The 12,884-nt window shown below is 43.2% G+C and overlaps 1 pseudogene; it reads right to left on the reverse strand.

Annotated features, from left to right (window-relative positions):
* Positions 1 to 9,361: 9,361 nt before the first annotated feature.
* LOC140223567 (uncharacterized) lies at positions 9,362 to 11,958 on the reverse strand (annotated as a pseudogene).
* Between the last annotated feature and the right edge of the window lie 926 nt (positions 11,959 to 12,884).

A 12,884-nucleotide genomic window follows, 5' to 3' on the forward strand; every position in this document is an offset into this window, starting at 1 on the left:
ATCTGCTCCACGCCACGCTATTGTTACTTCGAGAATTTAGGAATCTGCACGTGGTTTTCCGTTTTCCCGTAAGAAGGGTCATGACTAAAAATGCAAAGTTCTAGACAATAATCATGCAGGAGTTACCCTAATACATGACATCAGCTTCAAGCAAAACTTGCCCAGCGCTGGAGATGCTTGCCGGAGGACAACACCAAGCCTTTGAAATAATTTGATCTTTCCGAAAAGAAAGCCTGACCAAGCGAAAAAAAATTAGGTGCAGGAGTCCTGCAGAACCCCGCGGTGCAGGATGGCTCCGGATGTGCGACACGTCGATCGAAAAAATATCCGCCGCCGTTGCCGCTCGCTCGCGTCCTGCTCTCGCAAGCGCGCCCGGGCCCTACTGCTCACTCACGCCCTGCGTGACAGCCCCGCTCGGCTCAGCTCGGCTCGTAGGCTTCGCAAGACTTGCAGGAGGCTCGGTACCTGCATTAGTTAGGGTAGTTAGATGCAGAATCTGGGGCCTTCCATAATCCCAGGACGGAGACGACGACCCGGGCGACGCGTAGAGGCCGTCGTAGGCACCGTGCTGCGTAGAGGTCGGGCGATGCGTAGAGGCCTCGTAGGTACCGTGCTGCGTAGAGGCCGGGCGACGCGTAGAGGCCGTCATCGGCGCCGTGCTGCGTAGAGGCTGGGCGACGCGTAGAGGCTGTCGGCAGCGCCGAACGGAGACGACGATGACAGGGGCGTGCAGAATCAAGTCGCGGTGACGGAGCGATCCATATGGCGCGTCGGGTCTGGAGGCGGAGTCGTTGGAGCATGCCCTGCCGGGCGGCGGTGACGGAGCGATCGACAGTAGCGGTGCCGGCAGGACGGAGCGATGAACAATAGCGGTGATCAAGGGCAAGATGAGGTAATTGAAGGAATGTGAATAACAAATTGAAGTGATACTATAATAGTATGTATTGTTGTAAGGCACCTTTAATTCTTGACTCATTGTACAACAAGGGCAAGATGAGGTAATTGAAGGAATGTGAATAACAAATTGAAGTGATACTATAATAGTATGTATTGTTGTAAGACACCTTTAATTCTCGACTCATTGTACAATAGGTGGTTGATGAAGTTGCGGAAAATTATTTCATCGTTCCTAAAGTTGGAATGTCTTTTCAATCCAAGGAGGAAGCTTATGATATGTACAACACCTATGCAGGCAAGGTTGGGTTCAGTATTAGAAAGAGCGACACAAAGTATCGGAGAGATGGCAGTATCTATCTCAAATATATAGTTTGCAGTAGTCAAGGTCATCGACAAATTGAGTCATCAAAGGACACTACAAGGACAGGTTGCGATGCTCGTATTCAGTTTAGTGTCAGCAAGGAGGGGGTTTGGTCGGTGCAGAAGGTAGTGCTTGATCACAACTATTACCTTGCAAGTCCAAATAAAAAACAGAAGCTTAGGTCCCAACGACGTGTTCAAGAAGCAGACAAGAAGCTAATTGATCAGATGAGGGAGGGCGGGATGAAGCCAGCCCAGGTGTTTGAGTTTATGGTGCAATTTTATGGAGGAGCTGACAAAGTGCCATTCTCACAGATTGATTGTAACAATGAGATTGGTCAGCAGGGTAGAAAGTACTTAGAATCCAATGACGCACAAATATTGTTGGAATACTTAAAAAATAAGCAGATAGAGGATCCAACATTTTTTTATGCCATTCAAATAGATGAAGAAGATGGCAGGATGGCTAACTTCTTTTGGGCGGATGGTCAATCTATCATGGATTACACATGTTTTTGGTGATGCCGTATCTTTTGACACCACGTTTCAGACTAATAAGTTTGAAATGCTTTCTGCTCCACTCCTGAGAACCAACCATCACAAGCAGACTATAATTTTTGGGGCTGCATTATTGTTTAATGAGACTATTGAATCATTTGTTTGGCTATTTGAAATCTTTTTAACAGCAATGTCAGGTAAGCATCCCAGCACAATTTTCACTGATCAAGATGCGGCCATGGCAGGTGCAATTGCTTATGTATTTCCAAACACAAGCCATCGTCTTTGTTTGTGGCATATTTATCTAAATGCTGCTAAACATCTTGGTCATGTAATCCAGCAGGATCTAGAGAATTTTGTTCATGATTTTAAGGGATGTGTCTATGAAGATAGATCTGAATTTTACTTCAACAAGAAGTGGGATAAATTGTTGTGTGAGTACAACCTTAAGGATAACGAATGGATGTTAAACCTATATGATTTGAGGACAAAGTGGGCTGCTGTATACCGTGACTCATTTACAGCTGATATGAACTCCACTCAAAGAAGCAAATGTATGAATAACGTATTCAAGAAAAGATTTCGTAGGAAACTGGGTATTTTGAACTACTTGAAGAATGTGACAAGATTTGTTGTAGTCTTCGTAATAATGAGTTGGATGAAGATTTCCAATCACGTCGAAAGAGCCCAGTTGCACACATACCTTTATTGAAGACCGCGACCGATTCATATACAAGCCGGATGTATAAAGAGTCTCAGGAAGAATTTAATGAACAATTTTCATTCTCTTATAAATTGTTACACACGGAGGGGTCGATTTTGACATATACGGTTACACATATGTACTCTGATTATGGAGCAACGGTTGTATTCAACAAAGCAGATATTACCATTACATGTGCTTGCAGAAAATACGAATCCATATGTACATACAACATTTTTTATTGCAATAGTATAGTTTATTATACAAATTAATGAAATATGATATCCACATATAGGTCTACTATCCAAGCATGCCCTCAAAGTCTTCAATGCAAACGATGTTTTCTTGTTGCCATCTCAATACATATTGAACACATGGACAAAATATGCAAAGAGAGGATTCTATATTGAGAAATAAGGATTTGAGAAGGAAAGCTTGAAAACGCATGCTGCACGTATTGCATGAAAGGCGACATCCATTGCATTGAAGTGTTCATTGTCCAAAGAACTTCTTGTTGATTTGGAGAATGCCATAGATAAGTTGGACTTGGAAGCAGATAATTCTCTAAGCATGATGCAACAAAAAGCCAGTGAGATCCCTCTAGTTTCAACTAATTGTGTTACAGACATGTTAAGAGGTAAAATATCTTTTAGAATTCCTCGGGTGATAAAAGGTCCAAAGAGTTAACGAGGGACCATCTCCCTTGAAAAGAATAAAGGGGAAAAAAAGAAAAGTGTAAAAAGAAAGGTACTAATCATATCAATTCTACATGTTTTTATCTATTATATGCGAGGATAGTTAACTTGATATGTTTGAATATAGGACAAGATTCAACAACTGCAGAAGAAAATAGATACGAAGTATACGAAGGCGCTGATCTAGATCAATTTAGAATGTTAACAGTATGATGCCAAACTCTGCAAATGATGTGTATGGACAATCTTCGTCCATGGCTGCTCCATTGATCCAAGGTGGATATGCTAATGTCATAATACCACAATTTAATATGTACAGAGATTCTTCTACCGTGGGTGCTCCTTATATCCAAGGAGGATATACAAATCTCTTAATTGGAGTTGATTGAGCTGCCACATTACAGTCGGCTTTTAAGAAATTAAATTTTGGTGGAATGCAAAATCAAGAAAACATGTAACCTTTGTCGTATTACACATAATTTTATTTGGATTTGTATTATGTCAATTGGTACCATGTAACTCATTTATATTGTTTGATAACAATCACATCACAATTTATAGACCTGTCATTATTTTGTACAAATCACTTCCACATAGCACTCTTTAGATTTAACCCTTTTTCAGATTATAGAATATCCCACATCACTGTTTGCTGACTAGGAAATCGAGTCGTTGGTGCGGGCTCGTCTTCCGTCGGTTCGAGGGGCACGCGCGCAAGGGGCTTGTTCGTGCCAGGTCGCCATTCATATATATCAACTTAGAAATATACATTATGCAAATCGAATTTAATAACATTGCATTCGCACTAGTTTACGGCTAGTGGATTCTAACTTTGCCCTAACTAATGCAGGTACCGGGCCTCCTGCGAGCCGAGCGGGGCTGTCACGCAGGACGCGAGCGAGCGGCAACGGCGGCAGGTATTTTTTTGATCGACGTGTCGCACATCTGAAACCATTCTGCATCGCGGGGGTCTGCAGGACTCCTGCACCTAATTTTTTTACGACCAAGCGAGTGCGTGCCAAGGCATCGCGGTCCTCTCGGACTCTCTTCACCCGGCCCACCACGCATGCTAAGGTTCTGCGGTTACCTAGCACCTCCAAGAATGCCTAAAAAATAAAGTGCAAAATAACTGATTTTGGGTACTGCCAAAAATTATTGGGAGGATAAAAAACCCTCCTCTTCCCACAGTTCCCAAAAGCTGGTTTCTAAAATAAATTAAATGCTGCCACATGATCTAGCTGCTTGCATGGTCGGTCTACTTGTACAGTTCTGCTCACTGCTCTTGATTATTGTGGCCTCCAAGCCTTCACTGATTGAAAGCAGGTTCACTGTTCTTGTCCATTCGCGTGAGTCAAAGACAATCCATTTTCCACGTTTATTATCTCTCTCTCAGCGGAGAAGCTTCCAGCTGTAGCGATTAGCGTCGGCGGTGCATCACGACTCACGAGCTAGCTGAGCTGCGGGCACCACCGCCCCGCCTGCCGGAGGAGGCAGTTGCGAGGTCGCCTCACTCGTCGGAGGAGACGAAGGACTTCGTGACAATAGTCCAGTATATTCTTTCCCAAGGGGTAACGATCCCATCCGGCTTAAATCGTTTGAGGGAGTGTCTAACCAAACGTCCTTCGAACAATTATCATGCAGGAGTTACCCTCATACATGACATCAACTTGAAGCAAAACTTGCCCAGCGCTGGAGATGCTTGCCGAAGGACAACACCAAGCCTTTGAAATAACTTTATCTTTCCGCAAAGAAAGCCTGACGAAGCGAGCTGAGGGTGCGTGCCAAGGTACTCCGGTTACCTCCTATGAGAGTTTAAAATAAATCTGAATCCCTAAATATTAGGAGAGACTGATATGTCCTGACCTAGGCGGAAAGCAAGTATCCATGGATTCCCGAACACGGAAGTCCAGTTAAGAGTTTCTAGGCTTGGCATAACTGGTGCTCCGGATCTTGTCCCTCCTAAACATGATTAGGTGACAGTACAGAGAGAAATACCACAGCTTCTGGAAGTAGCCGTCACCTCCATACACTTGTAGATTGGAATAAAGGTTCAATTTGAGGAAGTAGAGTTCTGGCAACCTCCCAAGGGTTCTCATATCACTGCAGTTTAAATATTGGACCTTCAGTGACAAGGTGGTGAGCCTTGCAAGATAGGAGGAGTGGATCCACATTGGCAAACTTTAGAATTCAATACGTGGCAGCTCCAAATGTCGGAGATGTCGAGGGAGGATGAATCCGGGAGCTTCCCGCCGTGTCAAAGCATGCCGCCATTCATTAGGGGTGTTTGTTCCTTTCCAGGACTAAAATCTCGACTAAATGGTGACTAAAAATTTAAACACCCTGATTAAAAGGTAACTACAATATTTTAGGTGACTAAAATTTTCTAGCTCTCCTACCTCCTCCTAAAACCAACTAAAATCTTCTGTGGACACCCATTACTCCCTGCACCCTCACCCCGCGCCCTCCTACCCCCACCGCCAGTCTTCCCTCGCACGCCCCCCACCGCCAGTCTTCCCTCGCACGCCCCCCGCCGCTCGCTCCCCCCACCCCACGCCGGCAGCCGCGTCCTCCTACCCCACCACCACTCTCCCCCTCACAAGCCCCCCACCGCTCACTTCTCCCCCCTCCACGCCGGCGGCCACCCCCGAAGCTCCACACGCCGGATCCACCGCCTCTAAAGCTCCACACGTCGGATCCACCAGTTCCAGACCTCTCCGCACCGGATCCGCGCCGCGGCGGTGGCACGGCTGTCACAGGGGACCAAGGTGTACGCTGAGGGCGGCCACGACCGGGTCTTCTATCAGACGTTCGGCGCCATGCCCGGGTAGCAGCTCCGCAAGGCTTACGCCTGCTACATATCCACCTCCTCGGGCCCCGTCATCGGCACGCTCTACCTCTCCACGGTGTGCCTCACCTTTTGCAGTGACAGCCCCGTCTGCTACCAGGGCCCTGCTGACGAGCCGATTGAGTGCATGTATTACAAGGCAAGTACCAGCCTGCTTGGTGGTTTGCAGGGGAGGAAGCGGGTCGAGCGAGAGCTGGGCCGTGCACCAGGTGAAGCAGGCCAGCTCACGCGGAGCGGCCCTTTTCACGTGGCCTGCTTGCTGGTCCGCAGGGGAGGAAGCGGACCGAGCGAGGGCTAGGCCATGCGACGCGTGGCCTGCTTGCTGGTTTGCAGGGGAGGAAGCGGGTCGAGCGAGAGCTGGGCCGTGCACCAGGCGAAGCAGTCCAGCTCACGCGGAGCGGCCCTTTTCACGTGGCCTGCTTGCTGGTCCGCAGGGGAGGAAGCGGACCGAGTGAGAGCTAGGCCATGCTCGGACGAGGCGCAAGCGTGCAGCCCAGTCCATATTTTTTTCGGCTTTGAATTTCAAATGATTGGATTGTTTGTATAAGGAAACATGCCAAAAAAAAAATCACAAACGCAACCATGGTGTGGTGGTAAGGCATGCTCATCTTTAGTGACAGGTTGCAGGTTTAAATCCTCCTCACCTCCACTTTTTTGGATTACTTGTCTTATGCATGCCACACAAGAAATAAACAAAATTGAGAAAATACCCACAACAACCACAAGTGCAACAATAGCTCAATGGTGAAGACTTGTTCCTCTCTTCCTAGAGATCAGAGGTTTGATCCCTTTCCCACTATTTTTTTATTTTTGGTTTTTTCTCATTTTTACTTTAAAACAAATCTAATACCCGAGCTCTTTTTTTCTGGATAGATGGAAGCTCATTTTTCTTTTTTTTTCTTTTTCCCTACCTAGCATAACACCCGTGTTTTATAAGAAAAATAGCAATGCATCTTATTTTCTTTAAAGTAAGTGACACATTTGTTTTGTTAAAATTGTAGCTTCAAATCTGTAACAATTTTCCTCAATATATGATGGTTACCGATGTTCGTCACAGAAACTGGACCCGAATTTGAGCCTGAACGGGCCATTTGCAGATCTGTGATGAAAATTCACATGTCGTCATAGAAAATGGACCCAAATTGGAGCTCGAATGGATCATTGGCAAATCTATGACATTTTCTGTAAATGTCATAGAAAATTCATCACAGATTAACAGATTTCTTGTAGTACTATACGTAGGTTGCTATAGGCGTGGAAAACGCTGTATATTACAGATTGGGACAGGCACTTCCAAACTGACAAACAAATTTTATTTAATTTCCATCAGACAGGATGGCTGCATTGTTGCATCAGTTAAGGCTGTGGGCAGCAGCACGTCCAATGAACTAAAAGATTTCGGCAGTAGGCATGATCCGACGGCATACGCATCATTTGGCAAAGAATCTGGCAGTAATGTTTGTTACAGTCTCTGTAACTCGGAGGCTTGATGCAAGGTGGACACAGGCGGCCGATGCCTACATATACAATGTATTATCAGCTAAACAGGATTTAATTTTGTCAGTATAATATTGAAATCTGAAAAGCTGTGGGATTCAAAGTAAGGGAACGTACATGACGCATGGCAGGACGGAGAGAGAGAAGAAATGATCAGAAGAACAGAGAAGGAACTAGCCATCAGGAATGCAATCCCTCCCATGCTGGTCTTGATGTACAACAAGGAATATTTGTACCCTTCCCTAGTTTCCTTCTTGCGAGGCGGAGAAGGTGCTTTTATAGAAGAATACCTCGTCTGGAATAAATGTGTCGTATCAAACTTCATGTCTCCTGTATGCACTAGTTTGCAAAAGTATTTTTGGTATCTAAGATTTGGATTTGGTGAGTCACTTTAATAATTATTTGTAGATTTAAGTCATATCAAATCATACACTAGTGGATTGGTATCTCAAGTCTAGGATATCATCATGACTCGAATAAATACTTTATTCGCCATATAAAATAAATACGTTAGTATCCGGTTCACATGGTCATTAATCTTGTGTGTTTAATTTAATTTATATTATAATTTGCAATAGCTAGCAATACATCCGGATGGAGTGGAGTGACCATGAATAAGAGAGAGAGAGAGAGAGAGAGAGAGAGAGAGAGAGAGATGATACGAGGGTAGAGAGGGTACTTGAATGGGGAACTAGATTCTCCCTATCTACCAAGTGACCAGAGCATTAGTTATGCCATCTACTTCAGGGTGCAAACTCATCGACTACCAGGGCTTGAGTAGGTCGGTTCCTGAGAAGGGGTATTTGTACGCAAAGAGGAGAGGTACTTGCCACGGTCACGACAGCAAAGAAACCACGAGACGAAAAGACGAAGCGATGGCGAGCACCAACTCACGTTTGCGTCATGCAGAAACTCAGACAAACAAACTGAATACTTAATTTCTTGCACTTGATTTTTACTGAATGGTTATACTTGATCGACGGGTAGGAAGCAAATCTATGACTATGCTCCCAAAATTCAAGAGCAGGTTAGGAGTGCAAATCTGAGTCTACTCAATGATGATTTTAGTTTCAAAACCAAACCAAACTATCAGTTGCTAATTGCAATGTTCGCCTAGGCTCTAGAAAATTTCTGGATCCGCCACTGATTTGATCCCATGCAACCACGGCTTCGAGCATACGCCGAAGGGCCACGAACACAACCTCAACGAGAACTCCGGCTGGGTCAGGGTTTCAAAGAGCCATACAAAAATATATCACAATATGAAGAGCAAGGTATGTCAAGTGAAGTTTATACTATTGCAGACTGCATGCGTACATGGCTACATGCAACGTGGATATCAACGGAAAGTAGTTATGCTCAAACGGACATCAACAGCGTAGAATCTTATCTATCATCAACCACTGAACTACTAGATTTTTTTAGTTTTTAGATTGTTAGTAAACAACCTTTTGGTGCGAATAAAAAAGAATCATTACTCTAGAGTACATATTTGTCAGGATTGACAGGCTAGTTTCAGTCATTACTAATCAAAGGTAGAATTCCTAGGCATTGGTCGTACCGGTTCTTAGTGTTGACCAATCAATTAGTGTGTAGGCAAGAAGTTGACTTTTTGAACCGTAGTCCTGATAGATGATCGGAGACTGTGGATATGTAGAGCTCGGCGAAACGAATCTATTCGACTACTCACATGTCACATTAGGATATCGTGTGAACTCGTGGGAAGCCGATAATTCTAAGCCATCGGATATGAGTTAGGTTTCCTGCTATCTTCCTTTTATCCGACTCAATTTTCCCCGGACTGAACAGTGCCACCACTCCCTTCTTGGAGCAGTGGCGGACCTAGGATTTTACCACAGGGTATGCCGAAATTTTTTTTATGCAATTCGATAAAATCATTTACAATTTGATAAATTCAAAGATTAAGCTAGAAACAATAACAAATCACAATATAAATAGTTCGAAATATAGCATAAAAGAAACTTACAATATTACTTATCTGCTTTATTTACCCGCCATTTTTTGAATGACATGAATGTCTTGATTGTATCTTCTTCGTCGACTTGGAAGAAAATATCCCGCTCAATGAATGTGACTAGACAATCATCCAAAACACTATCACCGAGCTTATTCCTTGATTTTGTTTTCACTTTAACCATTGCAGAAAATACTCTTTCAACACTCGCCGTTGCCACTGGTAAAAGCAATATCAATTTGAGAAGCAAGTAAACCATATCATATACTTTGTGCCTCCGTGTTTGAACAAGCTTAACTGAGAGATCAACGATGTTGTCTAGACCCTTGAGGCTATCATCTCGTCGCATGTCATTAATATAATTATCAAGTTGCAATTCAAGTTTTAGCAAATCATTGTTGGAGAAGTCCTTAGGATAAAATTCAGCCAATCTACGTATCTTCTGTGCATCAAACGAAGCAAATGAATTGGAAGGACTGAAGGCTGACATACAAGAAAGTAGCTCCATATTGATTTCATCAAACCGATTATGAAGCTCTTGACTAATTTGATCAATGACACCAATATATACTTCTCTTCTAAAATGATCATCATTTGTTTGGTTTCGAGCTCGGGCATACCTCGCTGATTTTCCATACGGCACATAATCACCATCCATAGCAGGAACTTCAACATCACCGTTTAATGCAAAAAGAAGTGACCCTCTCAAAGAAGTGGTCCCAACCATCAGACCTTAACTGTTGCATTTTATTCTTTGCCACATTAACAAGGGAGATTGCATTAAGAATATGTTGATCCCTTCTCTGCAAATACTCGGATAACTCATTTGTGTATCCAAGAATAACAAACATTAAGTGCACAAAGAAAATGAACTCAAAGGTTTCAAATGCTCCAAGCACAAAATGTATCTTTGTCCAATCATCCTTATGTGAAATATCATCACCAAGATCAATGAGAGCATCATGGATTGAGGAATACATAGTAATGATGTTGCATATAGTTTTGTATAGAGAGCCCCATCGAGTTTCACCAGGCCTAGGCAAACTCATCTCTTGATTTAATCCACTCCCTGATTCAAGCTCACCACACTCAAGTGCTTTCTTGATATTCTCAAGCATAGTATTTCGAAGCATACCATGACGCTTGCAAGAAACTCCAATAATATTCAATAAGATAGATACTTGATCAAAAAAGCTCTTGCAATCAGTATTTCTCTTGGCAACAGCAACAAGAACTAGTTGGAGTTGATGTGCAAAGCAATGAATATAATACGCAGAAGGTGATTCTTGCAAGATCAATGTTTTTAGCCCTTTGATATCTCCTTTCATATTGCTGGCCCCATCATAACTTTGACCTCTAATTTGAGTCATAGTCAATCCATGACTAATAAGTAAACCCTAATAGCTTCCTTAAGTGACAAAGAGGTAGTATCATCTACATGAACAACTCCAATAAAGTGTTCACAAGGCCTTCCAAGTTTATCAACATAATGTAAACAAAGAGCTAGTTGTTCTTTATGTGATATGTCACTAGACTCATCAGCTAAAATTGCATAGGGCTCATCACCAAGTTCTTCAATTATTTTCTTTCTAGTTTCTATGGCACAACAATGAATAATTTGCTTTTGTATCTTTGGGCTAGTTAAGGTGCAATTACCTGGAGCATTATTCAAGACATACTTGTTCACTTCATCACTATTTCCTGCAAGAAACTTCAAAAGTTCAATGAAATTTCCTCTGTTGCTAGACTCTTCATTTTCATCATGTCCACGAAATGCCAATCCTTGATGCAAAAGGAACTTGATACATCTAAGTGAACATGTCAACCTTTTCTTATAAAGACGAAGATCCTCATTAGTCCACTTCTCAATGCGATAATCAATTGCTACCTTGGGATTCATAAAACCAATGTATCTCTCCTGAGCTGCATTGTGTGCCATAGAACCACTATGTTTGAGAAGTGCTTTGTTTCCTATATTCCAATTATTCCATCCACCAACAATAAATGTATTTGACCCAGTACCCTTCTTGAACAAGTATCATATAAAGCAAAACGCAGAATCCTTCTTGATACTATATTCAAGCCACTCATAAATATACATCCATACAAAATTGAATTGGCGATCCCTATCTCCAATTTTTCTTGATGGAAAATCATGATTAATAGGTTTGAATGGACCTTTAATAATATATGCTCTTCGAATTGCATCTTGATCATTAACATGATAACTTTCAATGGGATGCCTTTCACTTGGATCACGTGGAGGGCGATTGATGTCATAAACCGGCAGCTGTGATGCGGCTGGTTGCAATGGCGGAGGTGAGGGCACAGGATCCATAATTTTTTCAACTACCACTCCATCATGTTCTTGATTCTGTTCTTCCGCAAAATTTTCAAACTGAGATGTGATAGTGTTTGAAGCAGCAGCTGCTGCCTTCTTTGCTGCGTGTTTCTGAAAAAGAGATGCAATATCTCCGCCTCTCTTCATAATCTAACCGTTCTGAAAAAAAAACAATGTCTATGTAATGTAAGTACGACAACTACCTAGACAGTATAGCAAAACAAATAAAAAAGCACTCATACATAAATAAATAAAAATATTTAAGACCATAATTTTTTTCAAATAACAAAAAAAATAGAAGACATATTAATCTTAAACCTCCTTGTGGACGAAGCTCTGGCGTTAGCTTTTGGTTGCCGCAGTCCGCGGAAGAAGACTCTGACCACGCACAGACGCGCTAGGCCTGGTGCGGCGGCGTAGGAATCGTGGTGTGTGGCGGGCGGAGGAATCGTGGCGGCGGACGGGCGGAGGGATCGTCGAGAACTCAAGACGTCGCCTGACTCGCGTGCGGCGCGTCGAATCGTGGGCAAATCGTATTCGTATACCAGATTACCAGGCACTCGGGCACGTATAGCTGCGCGCCGCGTCGGAGGACGGGATCATGGACCTCGTGGGCTGGTGGGCTGTGGTGGACTTGCGGCCTCGCAGGCGTAGCTGAATCATCGCCCGTTTGGCCGTCTCTCACTGTCTCGCAGGTAGCTGAATGCTTGAATCATTGCAATCAAGCGTCAAAGTAGCAGAATCATCTCCCGTTGACCTCTACTTACCAGGTAAGTGCTGGGCCTCAGGGTATGCCGTGGCCCACCCAGCATACCCTGTGGGTCCGCCCCTGTCTTGGAGTCCTGCTGGGCTGCTTGGTCCTCAACTCTACTCTACCTTATTGCTGCCACGAGTCCCTGCAGTTCTGTCACACCATGAAAATTTGAAATTTCAAGATGTGATAAAAAAGAATAAATAAACAATGATTTTCTCATAATTTTAAAAATTTTACCAACATTTATTTTTCTTTACAGGAAATTTAGTATAGAAAAAATAATTGTTTGTTTTTTTAAATTAAATAAGGTTGTTCTGTG

This window comes from Setaria viridis, chromosome 8, assembly GCF_005286985.2.
Source record: "Setaria viridis chromosome 8, Setaria_viridis_v4.0, whole genome shotgun sequence".
Lineage (NCBI taxonomy): Eukaryota > Viridiplantae > Streptophyta > Magnoliopsida > Poales > Poaceae > Setaria > Setaria viridis.